Genomic DNA, 18,108 nt, shown 5'->3' on the forward strand with positions numbered 1-18,108 from the left:
TGTCCTCCTGGTCTGTCGACACTGAGCTAAGAAGATGGAGCCATTTTCTTCCTAAAGGGCTGCTGTTCTTGCCTCCAAGCCATGGGAGTGCTCAATAACTATTAGTGTCTAATGATGACACGGGAATGTTCCTCTGAGCAATTGCAGAGCTGAAGGCGTGTCACACATCGACAGGCTCTCACAAATCTCCTTTTGCTGTTTTGAAATATCACCGCCAGGGGAGTTGTATACATCTTGTTCAGGCAGAGGGGTCTTAAATATTCATCCTTTTACCTCTTCCTTAAGAGGAATGCCAGCATTTTGTCTTCAGGCTGCCAGTAGCAGTTTTGGAGAAATTGTATTATAACTTTTTCAAAGTACTTATTTTCATATAGCTAATTTATTTATGCACCCATATATTAATGTTATGCTTAATGATGAAGGGCATGCACTTTGAGGTCAATGGAGAGTCAGGGGTTAAATGGAGGTCTTTGGTGAGTTATACTCTCTGGTAAGTTAATTAGCAAGTATTTATTGTTGTGGGACGCAACATGGGCATGGTGGAGAGAAGGTGCAATTTGGACACAAATCTGGTTCAGACCTCTGCTTTACTATTTAATAACTGTGTCTTTGAACATGTTACTTTCCTGTGATGAACCTTAGCTTCTTTATGTTTTTGTGCTCAGACATGTCCAACTCTTTGCAACCCCATGGACTGTAGCCTACCAGGCTCCTCTGTCCATGGGATTCTCCAGGCAAGAATACTGGAGTGGGTTGCCATTTCCTCCTCCAGGGGATCTTCCTGACCCAGGGATTAAACCTACATCTCCTGCATCTCCTGTATTGGCAGGTGGATTCTTTACCACTTGCGCCATCGGGGAAGCCCAAGTTTATAGTGCTCCCCCCTCTCCTACCGCAGGAATTTTCCTTGAGGGTTAAATAAGATAACACATCTGAAATGCTTACCATGGAGGTAATAATCAGTGCATGGTAATTGTTATTTATGTACTAAAGCTCTGTTAGCACTCTTCTAGGGATTATTAGTGGGATTCTTTCAAAAGTTATGTGAGTTAATATGTCTGAAAGGCCACAAAAGATGTTGACAGACATGTATTTGACACACAAAAAATTAGGACAGCTTGTGATTAAGTGTTATTTGTACAGAAAGTAAGCATAAGAAACCAGAAATGTAGAGGTCACTGTGGTGGGGATTTTGTATTAGGATTCCTTTGGTTATAAGTTATAGAAATTTCAACTATATGGAAAGGGAATTTATTGACTCACGTGGTCAAAGGTATGAGAGAAGTGAAGGAGGTATTGGAAGCCAAAGCTGGAAACTCCTGTGCCACTGAGAGTCTCTATGTCTTTTCCCTGCTTCTCTCTGGGTCAGCTTTTTTTTCTCTACTTCTCTCTGGGTCAGTTTTCCTGTGTGGCTGAGGGCATGGCTGCTCGAAAGCCAAGGATCACCCAGAAAGAGGGCCTGAGCTTTTAATCTACATCTCAGAATCCCAGGGCTGCCTCTGGTTTACCTCCCTTGGATGGTACTCTTTTCTTTGTGGCTGGCAGCACATGTTATTTGGTAATTGGCAACCCCATCTAGAAACACATCGTTTGGGTGGGGAAAAGGAGCAGTCTCCTGAAAGAAGGATCGTGCCATTCTCAGAGGAAGGGTGGGTGCTGGATGCCAGAGCAGGAGCTATGTTTACTGCTGAGGGCAAAAAGGACAGCTTGAGCTGGTGGCAGGGAGAGCGTCAGGTGTGCAGAACACCAACCAAAGGCACCAAGTCCAGAATGAGAAGATGGGTTGTATCAGTGAAACAGGATCTGGTAGCCTCAAGCTGACTGGTTCGAAGGGGTTGGTTGAAGAGTTTGGGCTGATCTGATTGGGCGTAAATCCTGAGAATCGACATCAAGTCGACATAGTCATGTTGGGTCCCGCCTTTTGTTCTTTAAAAATGGTTTCATATTGTAGGTGGAGTGTTTGAACTGGTAACTTGAGGACTAAGTGGGGTGCATTTCAGATGTTAGACTCATTGAGTCAGACCAGGGTAGTCTTAATAGTCAAGAGGTGGATATCTGTCCTGATACTACCTTAAAAAGATGTTATCAAGCACTTACCTTACTTTTCCTGTTGTTTAAAAAACCAATGCTGTATTCCAGAAGAACCAACAAGTGGTTTGGACAAAAACCTGATTTTTAGAATTCCAACTCATAAGTGCAGAAGGAATGACATAAAGAAAATACTATCATTTTATTACCCGTAATGAAGTAACAACCTAGGGAATGATTGTCAGTGACTCCTGAAACTTAGGTCAAAGGAAATTGGGAACTTTATAATTTGTAACATCAGACAGAGAATCCCTGTACCCACCGATCAGTGTTAACGTTACAAAAAGAGAAAAAAGTAAATGCGTGCCCCCTAATTGGATAAAATAGGAAATATATAGAACCATTTGACATTTCTTATCAAAAACCTGAATATGATTCTGATCAAGACTTTGTCTCTAACTGCTAGTTTATAAGAAGCACAGGAAAAAGGGGAGCATGTTTAAAAATACCGTGGAGATGTGATCCACCAAATCCAGAATGTAGATATTTCTGCAGAACAAGTTATTTTATTTGTTCAGTAAATAAATAGCAAGAAAAACAAAGAAGGAAGAACTATTATTTTTTTCCCCAAAGTCAGTGTCAGATAAGTGTTTTTATTTATTTATTATATTTTAAAAAGTTGCCTTGAGACTTAAGAGACATAAGTATTTTTGTATCTTGATTTGGCTAAATCACCACAAAGTTATAAATTACAAATATGAAATTGAGGTAATTTGGGAAATTTAAACTCTGGATTTAGACACATTAAAGGACTTTAACAAAGGGAATAATCATGGTATTATTTTAAAAAGAGTATTTCTTAAATATACATAATGAAAAAATTATCAGTTTGTATAATATTGTATTAGTTTCCTATAACTATGGTAACATTACCACAGACTGGGTGGATTAAACAACAGAAATTATTCTCTCATAGTTCTGGAGGCTCAAAGTCTAAAATCAAGGAGTAGGCAAGGCCATGGTCCCTGAGCGATGCTAGGGGAGAATTCTCTCTTCTTCTCTGGAAGCTGTCCTTGGTCTGTCCCACCTCACTTGGCTTTCTCCTCTTGGTATGTCTGTGTCTTATCTCCTCTACCTCTTTCCTATAAGGATACGTGGGATTGCATTTAGGACTTACTTGGGTAATCCAACATGAACTCCTCCTTAAGATTGAAAGTTATAGCTGTATTTTTTCCCCTATATAAACTAATATTCAGAGCATCTGGGGATTGGGAAGTGACATATCTTTGCAGGCCATTTTTTTCTTATCCCAGATATGATGTATGATTTGGGCCATGCCTTGAGGCATGTGAGATCTGAGCTTCCTGACCAGGGATTGAACCTGGGCCCCCTGCAGTGGAAGCATGGAGTCTTAACCACCGGACTACCATGGAAGTCCTGAAATTTGATTTAAACAACCCGGCAGAGGCAAGAAGTGGGAATGGCAGGTTGTGAATAGCTATACATAGTTAATTGCTGGCCTGAGTGATGGTAGTTCATCATACATAAAAACAAACAGAACAGGCAAATCAAAATGCCTTAGTGTAAGTTCCTTTCAGAATTTGGAACATACCGTATCAAGCCCTGATAAATAAAAGCTTCATTTTTTTTTCTGTTCATAAAACTTAGATATTAGAGAATTCCCTGATGATCCAGTGGTCCGGACTCTGCACTTTCACTGCTGAGGGCCTGGGTTCGATCCCTGATTGGGAAGCTGAGATCCCACAAGCTGCAATGTGGGGCCAAAAAATAAAATTACATATGAGATGTCTAATATCCTCATTAATCCTTCAGGTTTTCACTACCTTTTTGGACATACTTGTTTGCACTTCTTAAGAAAAGTAAGGGGTGAGTGAATATCCCTTCACTTGGAATACAGAAATTGTAAGACCTGAGTCTTAGATGAAAACCCACTTTACTCTTCCTCACTAAAATACTGGTAAGTGTGTGAAGCAACAGTCAGCTTTGGAAACTCATGGGCCATGTGACTTATCATGACACCTTTGTCAAGTAGATAAAATCAAGAAACGGTCAACCTTTTTACTGTAGGGCTCTTCTTTCAAGCAACTGTCACTCACACACTCACTCCTCTTTCAACTGTGTTTTAATGTGATCATAAAACGTCCCGGTGAGCAGCAAACTTGGCATACAGAGTACACTGCTGCTGCTTCTAAGTCGCTTCAGTCGTGTCTGACTCTGTGCGACCCCATTGACGGCAGCCCACCAGGCTCCCCCGTCCTTGGGATTCTTCAGGCAGGAACACTGGAGTGGGTTGCCATTTCCTTCTCCAGTGCATGAAAGTGAAAAGGGAAAGGGAAGTCATTCAGTCGTGTCCAAGTCTTCGAGACCCCATGGACTGCAGCCTACCAGGCTCCTCCGTCCATGGGATTTTCCAGGCAAGAGTACTGGAGTGGGGTGCCATTGCCTTCTCCAATAGAGTACACTGGCGTAGTCAATAGTAATAAATATTTTTCTGTGAATTACTTTTTTAATTTTGTAAGGCTTGAGATTTTAATTCTTAATTCTAATCTACTTTGTTTTTCCTGAAAAGTAAAAGATAATGAGATTTTTCATGATTTCTCTTCTTTACCTCTGTGCTGGAAAGATTTCAAGGCATACATTTAAAAACAACCACAAAGAGCTGTTGTTGCATATCAGAAGTTATATTTCTGCATGCCCAATTCAGCTTAAGTGTGTTATAAAGTATAATGACTGTCAAAACTGTGTTTTAGGTGATTCAGGTTACTTCACACACACTTTAGTTGCTTAATGATTTTTTTTAAGGAAGAAAACAGAAATTCATATGCAGAGTCTGCAGTCAAATAATGCCTGGGTTGTGGCTTAAGTCGCCAAAAGCAGCATTTTTAAATGTGCATTTAGCCTTTAGAAGTCAGTTTATCAACATGCTGTAGTTTTATATTCTTTCTTCAGTGATTTTTATATTGAATCTGTTTCTCTCCAAGTTGAAAACTGTATTTTCAAGGAGTGGTGTAGAATCTAGTTGCAAAATCTCAAAGTTAGACTGTCTTTTTTTTTTTAGCTCATGGCGTTAGACTTCAGCTGGTACATTTGTTGTTGATATATGAGACTACTAAAACCCAGTTTCCTCCTTTATGTTTGTTCTAAGTATGGCCCAAATTGGCCTGTGTACATCAAACACAAGAACATGTGGCAAATTCATGACAAAATTTGACTTTTTGTGTAATCATGGAGTTTATAAGGCTGACTATATTTTGAACTTTATACCGTCTTATGGGGGCTTCCCAGGTGGCTCAGTGGTAAAGAATCTGCTTGCAATGCAGGAGACTCGGGAGATACAGGTTCGATCCCTGGGTTGGGAAGATCCCCTGGAGAAGGAAATGGCAACCCACTCCAGTATTCTTACCTAGAAATGTCCATGGACAGAGGAGCCTAGCAGACTGCAGTCCATGGAGTTGCAAAGAGTCAGACACGACTGAGCATGCACCACCACACAGAAAAACACGAGTGGACTTTTGGCAGACCTGCTACATTGCTGTGACAGGGTAACTAACCCAGGCCTACTGGAAAGCTGTATTTTTTTGGAGGGTATGGATTAGAAGTAGCATATCATAGTAAGATAGACTTTTCCGTGTGGGTGAAATCATTCAGTTCAGTTCAGTTGCTCTGTCATGTCCGACTCTTTGCGACCCCACAGACTGCAGCACACCAGGCTTCCCTGTCCATCAGAGAATTATCAGGGAACCAGTGAAATCATTGGTGAAACAATAGATTTAAATCACTGCAAGCCTCTTGGGCATTCTAGTTGCTTACTAAATGGTTTATTATAAAACTTGATAGTGATTATTAAATCTCTCAGCCATTCCCTCCTTTTAGAGTTGTAAAATCACCTGATTTATGTACCCTGTAATAAAAGAGAAATGGTGTATGGAAATCATTGAGATAATGGTTTACATTTGACTTGATATAGTATCATGAGAATCTGTTCTGCATTTTTTAGTGTATTTATGTGCAAGAAAAATATTTACTCAGTAAAAAGGTATCGGTTCTTTTATTACCCAGGTGCAACTCAGTTTTTCAGGAGCACACATTTTTACATAAAATGAAATACTTCTTAAGTCTTGTTTTTCTCTTTGCTATTTTTTCTTCTTTATATAAAAGATAAAATATGTGGAACGCGATTGAAAAAGAACTCTGACATTTGCATTATGTGTTTTGGTTTGCAACTGATTAGCAAATGAGGAATTCTTAGGCAAAGCGAAAGTATTATCTTTGAGTAAATAACAAATACAGAATACATCCTAACTTTTACTGCTTTTACATCCAATGCCTCTCACATCCACCCCTTTCTCTCATCTGTGTTATCTCCACCCTCTCTTGTAGATTATTAGAATATCTTCTTAACTGGTCTTCCTGCTTCTCTTCTGTCCACTCTCCAGTTGGTTCTTTACTCCAGCCTTGGTGACATTAAATAATGTTGATTTTATGGTGTCTCTTTCCCATCCTCCTTCGCATGTGAAAGTCCAGTTGAGGCCTCTCATCATGCTTAAGGTAAGTGAAGATCCTTAATATGTGCCAGGCTCTGTGGAGTACAGCCAACTACCTTGCCAGCCTCATCCTGGACCATTTTTCACTAGTATGGAGACACTTCTCGATGCTAGTATTCTCACTAGTATTCATGCAAAACTAGTATTCCTAGTATTCACTCAATGCTAGTATTCTCACTAGTATGCATGCAATACTAGTATTCTCACTAGTATTCCCTCAACGCTAGTATTCTCACTAGTATTCCCTCAATGCTGGTATTCTCATTAGTATTGAAGTAGTGCTTTAGCACTGCGATCTTTCTTTCATTTCTTAATGTGCCCATAGTCTTTAAAAAAACACAAACCACAGCGCCTTTGCACATGCTGTTCATGCTACTTGAAACAGCATTCTCCTCTGCTCTACCCCGTCTCCATACCTTTCCCCTCGTAGTGCTCTTTGTTTAATTAGTAAACTGCTGATTATCTTCAGTTCAGATGACATCTCTGGACTTCCATGGTGGTGCAGTGGATAAGAAATCTGCCTGCCAGTGTGGGGGACACAGGTTCGATCCCTGGTCTGAAAAGTTCCCACATGCCGTGGAGGAGCTAAGCCCGTGTACCACGACTCCTGAATCCTGACCTCCTGGAGCCTGTGCTCTGCAATAAGAGAAGTCACCGAGATGAGAAGCCTGAGCACTACAACTGGAGAGGAGCCCCCTGCTTGCTGCAACGAGAAAAAGTCTATACACAGCAACAAAAAGAACTAGCACCGCCAAAACAAAAAACTGCATCTCCTTAGAAAGCCTCTTTACACTAGCTGGGTCACATTGTTATAGGCTTGTTAAAATAACTTTCTAGGCCCTGGATGGAACTGCTCCTGCCCAGCGTGGGGTGTTCAGTCTGCAAACTGACACTTAGATAATTCCAGTGTCCCTTGCTCCTTGGAAGAGAAGCTATGACAAACCTAAACAGTGTATTAAAAAGCAGAGACATCACTTGGCCAACAAAGGTCCGTATAGTCAAAGCTATGGTTTTCTTAGTAGTCATGTACGGATGTGAGAGTTGAACTGGAAAGAAGGCTGAGCACTGAAGAATTGATGCTTTCTAATTGTGGTGCTAGAGAAGACTCTTGACAGCAAAAAGATCAAACCAGTCCATCCTAAAGGAAATCGATCGTGAATATTCATTGGAAGGGCTGATGCTGAACCTGCTGCCTTAGTACATTGTCCAGCTGATGTGAAGAGTCAGCTCACTGGAAAAGACCCTGATGCTGGGAAAGATTGAGGGCAGGAAGAGGAGGGGACGACAGAGGAGGAGATGGCTGGATGGCATCACCGACTCAGTGAACACGAGTTTGAGCCAACTCCAGGAGATAGTGAAGGACAAAGAGGCCTGGCGTGCTGCAGTCCAGGGGTCGCAAAGAGTCAGACAAGACTAGCGACTGAACAACAACAGAGTGTCCCTGAACCTACTCTGCTTGACCAGGAGCCCAGGAAGTATAACTAGTCAGTCGGTCCACAAGCACCAGGTCAGCTCTGAGACTTCCCACTGCAGACAAGGGTGACTGCATGGCCCTGGGTATCACTGGTGTCTTCTGTTTTTCCCTTCCTTGTTCTTTATTCTTTATCCTGTGAAAGCTTCCAGTCTTCTGCCCCATTTTACAGTTTCCACAAGGAGACTGTTGACTTCATGAAGTGTTAAATAAAGTTTGTCTCATCTCATTGTCTTCTTTAGTAATTTTTAATAGGTTTTTGCATCACCCTCTATCTTTTTTTTCTCCCGTTGGATTGACTTAATGGTTGTAATTTGTGTGCTTCTGTAAATCGTCTTCATGAGGCAGGTAGAGAGGCCTGCTCACCATCATCTCCCTAGGACTTAGCACAGTACTTGGCAGAGATTTAGGAGCACTATAAATATTTGTTGAATGAATGAATAACGTGAAAAAATGGAATCAGAGAGAGCTGTTACCTAATTAAGTGAATGTACAACCCCAATACTAAAGACATCCTAAAAAGTGAAACAGGCTCTTCAGAGAAGTCACCTAGGGAGGTTGCCTGCTCATCCCATAGCTGCTGCTCTTAGAAGGGGAATTTGGAATAGTTTTCAAGAATTGTCTTTGGAAGCAGTTTTCAAGCCACATAAAAAAAGCACTTGTTCTTTTGATTAAAAATAATATCCAGCTCAGTGATTCCCTTTATTTTCTAAATGTATTTCCAGCTCACAGATCTCAACTTCCGCTTTCAAAGACCCAGATTTGTCACAGTTGAAGTTTTCAAAAAGATGTTATATACGTGAAAGCAGCCTTAAAAGAGTTTCTGCTAAGACATCTTGAGCATTGGCGGGCATTTTTGTGATGAGCATGTAGTCTTTGAAGGGACTAATATTCCTGTAGATGTGTGGAATTTGGTGTTCTTGTTAACTTTAATGAAGTTGCTCTTGATGCTGTAACGATGTCTCACTTTTGCTTCTGGCAGTGAGAAAGGGGGATACATTTTACTCTCAAGTTGTTCACTTCATCCTGGTGCTTCCCATCCTCCATGGGCAAGATACTTCTTGCAATTTTTTTGTTTTATACCAGTAAGTATTGTAATAGGGAGTTGAATGAACTATTATCAAGTGTTTTAAATTCCTTAGATGTTGAGTTCTTTGTTTAGGAAAAGTCCCTGTTAGTGTGAAACATCTCAGAACTGCGATCAGATTCTGCCACTGAAAAATATCAGGCGTTCTTGTCAACTTCTGGTATTCAAGATTATTCAGTATTTTTATTAATTTATTTTTTTAGCCACTATGCGTGCATGCATGCTTAGTTGCTTCAGTCGTGTCTGACTCTTTGTGACCCCATGAACTGTAGCTTGCCAGGCTCCTGTGACTATAGGATTTTCCAAACAAGAATACTGGAGTTGGTTGCCATGCCCTCCTCCAGGGGATCTTTCTGATGCAGGGATCAAACCTACATGTCCCATATTGCAGGCAGATTCTTTACCACTGAGCCACTGGGGAAGGCCTTAGCTACTATCACTTAACGATTTTCGGGAGACTTAAGTTCATTCCCTAGGTCAGGAAGGTCCCCTAGAGGAGGAAATGGCAACTCACTCCAGTATTCTTGCCTGGAGAGTTCCATGGACAGAGGAGCCTGGCGGGCTATAGTCTTTGGGGTCACAAAGAGTTGGACACGACTGAGCAACTGAGCACCTACACACGGACAAAGCCTGTACTGTTTGAAATAATGACCCACTCAAGTTCAGTGAATATATATTAAGATTTTCTAACATGACCCTGATAAAGGAGGGGTAATAGAGGACTTAGGACAGGCTGTTCATTTAGCTGTGAAGTGAATAGACCACTTTGCATGAGAGGTCCTCCTGGCCTGCTAAGGAGGAAGCTGAAGTGAAGAGAGGTTAAATAGTGTGCTCAGAGCCACAGAGGTGAACAGAAACAGAACGGGGCCCCAACCCTGACCATTCTGACAGCATCGCTGGTGATCTTCCCTCTGCAGTGCTGTCTTTCCCCTGGCATCCTGTGTCATAAGAAATAAAATGAGTTGTATTTTATTTATTTATTTTTTGGTCGCACTGCACAGCACGTGGAATCTTAGTTCTCCGACCAGGGATCGAACCTGTGCCCCCTGTATTGGCAGCACAGAGACTTAACCACTGGATCACCAGGGAAGTCCCCTGATTCTCCCTTATTGACAAGGTGAAACAAATCCAGATTTAGAACATAAAAGCTCAAGTAATGTATTAATGATTTACGAAATCATTTGTTCAGAAATCTATCAAGGACTTCATATGTATAAAGCACCGCGTGTATTAGTTGCTCAGGTTGTGTCCGACTGTTTGTGACCCCATGGACTGTAGCCCGCCAGGCTCCTTTGTCCATGGGATTCTCCAGGCAAGAATACTAGAGTGTGTATCCATTCCCTTCTCCAGGGGTTCTTCCCGACCCAGGGATCAAACCTAGATCTCCTGCATTGTAGATGGATTCTTTACCATCTGAGCCAATGGGTTTCCTATAAAGCACCATGCTAGGAGCCAGAGTAGGATATCAAGATCACCCAACTGTCAGAGCTTGTAAAATACGTTTAATAATAACTTTTATATACAAGACAGAATTCATTCAACAGACTTTGGGGGAGGGTCACTGTGGTGTTCTAGGACTGGCCTAGACACTTGGAACCATTCAGCTGCTTATCAATTAATGCTTAGCTTTGGATTGCCTAGTCTGTGCCCGACACTGCTGTAGATGCTGGGAAGAAAGATGAGATTAACGCAAGCGAACTCTGTATCCTCACGTAGTATGTTCTAGTGGAAGAGACACACAATAAGTAAGCAAGAGAAGACTTGTTCTGCAGGGAGTGGAGCTCGGATGGCGTGCGGATAGCTGGCTATGTCAGCTTGCAGAGATAAATAAGATTTGATCCTTGCCCTGGAGGAGGCAGATGCATAAACAGTGAACTACAGTAGAATCAATATGTGCAGTGATTCATGTAGGAACAGAATGCTGTGGGTGACTGGAGGGATGTGAAACCTGAGGGACGACAGGGAGCTGCCCGAACCAGATGTGTGTTTGGGATGGCGATTGTGGAGCAGCCTCAAGCATAGGCTCGACAGGGAGGGGCTGAGGATAGAATGTGCTAATTCCTCTCTGGGCTAATAGCCCTAGACAAGTGCAGGAGGATGGAGAGGAGGAAGTGTTACTTCTCACAGAGAGAAGTACAGAAGGCTTCCTGAGTGAGGTGACATTTCAGCTTGATCCTTAAATATGCAGATATGAAGGGAAGGGCGTCTCGTGGATTTACAACCATGAACAAAAGGGAAGATCCAGCTTATAGCAGGAGTGGCTAGACTTAAGGGCTTATAGACTGGCTGGAGCACAAGCTATGTGAGAAAGAAGGCCATGGGGGCTTAGGTAGACAGATTTGCTTCAAGTAAGCGGAAGGGAACCTGTTACAGGTTTCTTTCTTTCTTTTTTTTTAGTGGACTGACATAGTCCCAACCTTAGGAACATTCTTCTACAGTAGCATATCTGAGAAATTGGAGTGGAGAGAGAGATAGCTGGGAGATAATTCAGGAAGGCATGTGATCTGATGGCCCCGAGGTATTGGGGATATGATCTAGAAAAGTGGGCCTGGGACTGGATTAGAGAACGTGGACAGGTAGAATAGTAAGGCAGACTACTGATTGGATGTGGGCAGTTAAGGAAAAGGAGGAGAAAACTGATCGCACGGATGTAAGCCCAGATGACTAAGAGGATAGGATTTTTTGCGGTAGGGGGTCACACTATAAGGAATGCAGAATCTTTGTTTCCCAACCGGGGATCAAACCTGTGCCCTCTGCAGTAGAAGCACAGAGTCTTAACCTCTGGACCGCCAGGGAAGTCCCGAGGATAGGGTTTTTATGACAAGCTGAGGATGGCAGAAGGAAAAATGTGTTTGAGAGGTCAGATAACAGATTAGTTTGGGACTTGTGGAGTTGGTACTGGTGGGACCTTGAGGTAGAAATGTCAGATAAGTAAATGAAGATAATACTTTAGCTCTGGGTTGGAAGGTGTAGGTTGGAATGGTAATAGAAAGTGAAAGTGAAGAGTGGTTCTGTTTGTGGGCTAAATCACACTGGCCAGGGACTGACTTGTTTAAAGAAAGGAGGTGAGGATGGAAACTTAAGCATCGTAATTTTGGTGATTTATTTTAATTTTTGTTCTTGCACTTTAGTGCTAATAATCTCTTGAACTACACTGTTGGACTTCCAGGTTTTTACTCTCAGCTCAATCCACCATGTTGCTGGGAAAATTTGGGCTCCTGAGCTACATGATGTTGATTCCATTGTAGAATTTGGTTTTAATCTGGGACAACATAAAAAAAAAAACAAAAAACAAAACCAGCTTTGTGATCTTATTTGAGATATTGGGAAATTTTTCCATCATGTCTTTCTGCGTCTCCTAGAGCAGCTGTTTCACAGCAAGTGTTCAAAAACAGCTTTGCTTCCCTGGAGGAGTAGAACTGTTTGTTCCTCATAGAAAAATCATATAACTGATCACATTTACTTTTTCATCATGGCTTCTAGGAAGCACTCAGATTCCCTGCTTAGCTATAGTCACTGTGCAGGACTCAAATAGGTCTCTATATCTGAGTTCTATACCAGTATTTCTTATACCAGGCACAGTCTTCCATTTTCTTCTCTAATTTATGCATTCCTTGGTCATGAGTCTTTAAAAATATCATTGGTTCACAAATTTGCGTGGCATCCCTGTGCAGGGGTCATGCAAATCTTCTCTGGATTGTTCCAGTTTTAATGTTTGTGTTTCCCAAGTGAGCTTTGCTTGGTCATGATTTTTAATTTCCTTCCATAATACACGCATTTCTCAGACCATCTCAGATTCTTTGTAGAATGAGATGTGCATGCGTGCTAAGTTACTTTAATCGTGCCCAACTCTGTGTGACCCTATGGACTGTAGCCCAACAAACTCCTCTGTCCATGGGATTCTCTAGGCAAGAATACTGAAGTGGGTTGCCATGCCCTCCTCCAGGGGATCTTCCTGACCCAGGGATCCAGTCTTCGTCTCTTACATCTCATGCATTGGCAGGTGGATCCTTTATCACTAGCACCACCTGGGAAGGATGAGATGAGGACTAAATAAATAGTGCCACTATGCTGTTCACTATATGAATGAGTTATACATAGGATGTTATAGGTCAGTACGTAAATACAAAGACTTATCACATTTTAAATTTATAAGTTCTTTGTTCTCTATGAACTTTGTCTTAATTGATAGTTTTTTTCTGGCAAATGATACATATAGTCAAGGACAATAAAACTAAATGAAAAATGATGCAACAGCAGGAGCCAAGTTCATGTGTAAATGTTTGCACACTGACCCAGCCCACTCTGCCTCTTGATGAGTTATTCATTTCCAGGTGAACCAGTCTTTGTAAAATTGTTGGAATTTTTGGTCAGTCTTTCATAAACTGTAATAGTTGTTTCATTTGGAACCTTGGAGTTGATGTTATTAACGGCCTGGGACTAATCGTTGCAGTTTGAGCTGACATGATCTATAAAGAAAGCTGAGCGCAGAAGAATTGATGCTTTTGAACTGTGGTGTTGGAGAAGACTCTTGAGAGTCCCTTGGACTGCAAGGAAATGCAACCAGCCCATCCTAAAGGAAATCAGTCCTAAATATTCATTGGAAGGACTGATGTTGAACCTGAAACTCCAATACTTTGGCCACCTGATGCGAAGAGTTGACTCATTGGAAAAGACCCTGATGCTGGGAAAGATTGAGGGCAGGAGGAGAAGGGGACGACAGAGGATGAGATGGCTGGATGGCATCATTGACTCAATGGACATGGGTTTGGGTGGACTCAGGGAGTTGGTTATGAACAGGGGGGCCTGATGTGTTGCGATTCATGGGGTCGCAAAGAGTTGGACATGACTGAGCAACTGAACTGAACTGAACTGATCTAGTAACACTTTTATTTCCAATCAGTGTGTGCAAATCCTGCCTCAGAAGACTGGATATTGTTCACTGTTGAGCAATGAGCAGTTCACTGCTTGTATAAAAAGAATTGACCTCTTCCTGCCAGTCTGAATCCTGAATCCAGAATCCTGGATTCTGTCCTCTAAAGAAAGGTCTTTTCTTTTTTAGGAGGAAACTTTTGCATTCAGTGATTAGATCCTTTATAACAAAAGTCTTTTAAATTAAAAAAGCCAAATAATTAAGGGGTATCTGTGATTATTAAATTTGCGCTGTGTAGCCTCCAGCAGAAATTCACCGCCCACCCCCACCCCACACACCAATTTTAAACTTGACAAAGTCTCGTCCTTCCCTCAAACAACCCTGTCCTTTCTTATAAAATGGGAAAACTGTGAACCTATGCTGAGGTAAATTTAAGTGGTACAGAAAACGAGAAGTAAAAGGCAAAGGAGAAAAGGAAAGATATGCCTATTTGAATGCATAGTTCCAAAGAATAGCAAAGAGAGATAAGAAAACCTTCCTCAGTGATCAGTGCAAAGAGATAGAGGAAAACAATAGAATGGGAAAGACTAGAGATCTCTTCAAGAAAATAGAGATACCAAGGGAATATTTCATGCAAAAACGGGCACAATAAAGGACAGAAACAGTATGGACCTAACAGAAGCAGAAGATATTAAGAAGAGGTGGCAAGAATACACAGAAGAACTGTACGAAAAAGATCTTCATGACCCAGATAATCACGATGGTGTGATCACTCACCTAGAGCCAGACATCCTGGAATGTGAAGTCAAGTTGGCCTTAGAAAACATCACTATGAACCAAGCTAGTGGAGGTGATGGAATTCCAGTTGAGCTATTTCAAATCCTGAAAGATGATGCTGTGAAAAGTGCTTCACTCAATATGCCAGCAAATCTACCAGCAAATCTGGAAAGCTCACCAGTGGCCACAGGACTAGAAAAGGTCAGTTTTCATTCCAGTCCCAAAGAAAGGCAATGCCAAAGAATGCTCAAACTACTGCACAATTGCACTCATCTCACACGCTAGCAAAGTAATGCTCAAAGTTCTCCAAGCCAGACTTCAACAGTACATTAACCAAGAACTTCCAGATGTTCAATCTGGATTTAGAAAAGCCAGAGGAACCAGAGATCATATTGCCAACATCCCTTGGATCATAGAAAAAGCAAGAGAATTCCAGAGAAACATCTGCTGCTGCTGCTGCTAAGTCGCTTCAGTCGTGTCCGACTCTGTGCGATCCCATATTCGGCAGCCCACCAGGCTCCCCCGTCCCTGGGATTCTCCAGGCAAGAACACTGGAGTGGGTTGCCATTGCCTTCTCCAATGCATGAAAGTGAAAAGTGAAAGTGAAGTCGCTCAGTCGTGTCCAACTCTTAGCGACCCCATGGACTGCAGCCTAGCAGGATCCTCCGTCCATGGGGTTTTCCAGGCAAGAGTACTACAGTGGGTTGCCATTGTCTTCTCCAAGAGAAACATCTACTTCCGCTTTATTGACTATGCCAAAGCCTTTGACTATGTAGATCACAACGAAGTGTGGAAAATACTTACCTGCCTCCTGAGAAATCTGTATGCAATTCAAAAAGCAACAGTTAGAACTGGACATGGAACAACAGACTGGTTCCAAATAGGGACAGGAGTACGTCTAGGGTGTATATTGTCACCCTGCTTATTTAACTTATATGCAGAGTATATCATGAAAAATGCTAGGCTAGATGAAGCACAAGCTGGAATCAAGGTTGCTGGGAGAAATATCAATAACTTCAGATATGCAAATGTCACCACTCTTATGGCAGAAAGTGAAGAAGAACTAAAGAGCCTCTTGATGAAAGAGAAAGAAGAGAGTGGAAAAGTTGGCTTGAAACACAACATTCAGAAAACAAAGATCATGGCAACCAGTCCCATCACTTCATGGCAAATAAATGGGCAAACAATGGAAACAGTGAGAGCCTTTATTTTTGGGGCTCCAAAATCACTGCAGATGGTGACAGCAACCATGAAATTAAAAGATGCTTACTCCTTGAAAGAAAAGTTATGACCAACCTAGACAGCATATTATAAAGCAGAGACATTACTTTGCCAACAAAGGTATCTAGTCAAAGCTATGGTTTTTCCAGTAGTCACGTATGGATGTGAGAGTTGGACTATAAAGAAAGCTGAGCCCTGAAGAATTGATGCTTTTGAACTGTGGTGTTGGAGAAGACTCTTGACAGTCTCTTGGACTGCAGGGAGATGCAACCAGTCCATACTAAAGGAGATCAGTCCTGAATATTAATTGGAAGCTGAAGCTGAAATTCTAATACTTTGACCACCTGATGCGAAGAACTGACTTCTTGGAAAAGACCTGATGCTGGGCAAGATTGAAGGCAGGAGGAGAAGGGGATGGCAGAGGATGAGATGGTTGGATGGCATCACCGACCTGATGGACATGGGTTTGAGCGGGCTCCAGGAGTTGGTGGTGGACAGGGAGGCCTGTCGTCCATGGCTTCCCAAAGGATCGGACATGACTGAGCGACTGAACTGACTGAACTGAAAACTTTGTGCTCAGTTGCTTCAGTCGTGGCTGACTCTTTGAGACTCTATGGACTGTAGGCAGCCAGGCTCCTCTGTCCATGGGATTCTTCAGGCAAGAATACTGGCGTGAGTTGCCCTTTCCTACTCCAGGGGGTCTTCCTGACCCAGGGATGCAAACTGCATCTCTTACATCTCCTGCATTGGCAGGCAGATTTTTTGCCACTAACACCACCTGGGAAGAAGTGGTACAAAAACTTTGTAGAATTAAGTGAATATCAAATGAGATATTTTTAGGAACATTGTCTTTTAAAATAGTGATTCTAAGATATGTCACTTTTATCTGTTTCAGCTGATGACCTACTTTCTATTTACATGTCAAATGTTGACATCAGAGTATCTTTGCGATTCTGTTTGCGTAAGGATAAATGAATTCAGTTAAATAACACAGTGATTTTTACACATTTAGACCCCATGTCCAGGTGGTGTTAGTGGTAAAGAACCTGCCTGCCAATGCAGGAGATGTAAGAGATGTGGGTTCAATCCCTGGGTTCGGGAAGAGTCCCTGGAGGAGGGCGTGGAAACCCACTGCAGTATTCTTGCCTGCAGAATCCCCATGGACAGAGGAGCCTGGCGGGCTGCAGGCTATGGAGTCACACAGAATCAGACACAACTGAAGCGACTTAGCATGCAGACAGTCATTCCCCCGAGAGAAATGCAGTGTTCTCAATGTGTCAGTCACGTTTCAGGACCTTCTGCTGGTGTGGAGTTTGCAGTCATGGTTGAGCTGAACCTGCTCTTCTGCGATGCGTCAGTGTTAGATTTCTTAGTTTTCATTAGAGCTTCTCAGCCCTCTTCAGACTTACCCTTATTTATTGTAAAAATATATCCTTAGGATTTTTATTACACTGAACAGAATCCTCTCTCTGTAACCATAGGTTGAATTGCTTTCTAATCTCAGTAGCAAAAATAGTTGTTCTTTCCCTGAGCAGCTGGTTTATTTTTACCCCAGGGACACTGAATCTTATAAAAGATCATGTTTCCCTCCACATGTTGGCTGCAGCAAAGCTCAGAGTCCCTCCTCCCCCTTAAATGTCTATAACACCTTAATTCAGGCTCCCCTTATACCTTGTGGCTACAGTGACTGGCCAGAAGTGGTATACGTATCTAATCCCACTGGTGTTAAAAGCTGTTTGAAGACAAGGATTCTGCTACTTTTGTTTGTTTTCTTGACAGTGTTGTCCCAGTGTCTTGCACCATCTGGCACTGAAATAACAGCCATTAGTAGACCATTCAAACATAGCTTCGTGTTGGGCCCTCCGTGGTGGTCAAGATAAGGAGAAGGAAATACGCAGTGTGCCAGTGGAGGTTCTGAAGTATGCCGAGGGTCGGAGGGATTAAATGTTTGAAAATATGGTGCAGTGAAACAGGATCCTTCTAAGTATGAGAAAGGACATGGCAACCCACTCCAGTATTCTTGCCTGGAGAATTACATGGACAGAGAAGCCTGGTGGGCTACAGTCCATGGGGTCGCAAAGAGTCG

The 18,108-nt window shown here is 42.2% G+C and overlaps 1 protein-coding gene and 1 non-coding gene across 7 annotated transcripts in view; one reads left to right on the forward strand and one right to left on the reverse strand.

Annotated features, from left to right (window-relative positions):
• Nucleotides 1–18,108, forward strand: part of FHIP1A (FHF complex subunit HOOK interacting protein 1A) — a 381,881-nt gene that overhangs the window by 113,277 nt on the left and 250,496 nt on the right. The gene's annotated exons all lie outside the window — the stretch shown is intronic.
• LOC145528037 (U6 spliceosomal RNA) lies at nt 12,781–12,885 on the reverse strand. The gene has a single exon (XR_014070116.1). It is a non-coding gene; the product is annotated as a U6 spliceosomal RNA (small nuclear RNA).

Source organism: Giraffa tippelskirchi, chromosome 11, assembly GCF_054371585.1.
Source record: "Giraffa tippelskirchi isolate mGirTip1 chromosome 11, T2T-mGirTip1v1.2.pri, whole genome shotgun sequence".
NCBI classification, from domain to species: Eukaryota; Metazoa; Chordata; class Mammalia; order Artiodactyla; family Giraffidae; genus Giraffa; species Giraffa tippelskirchi.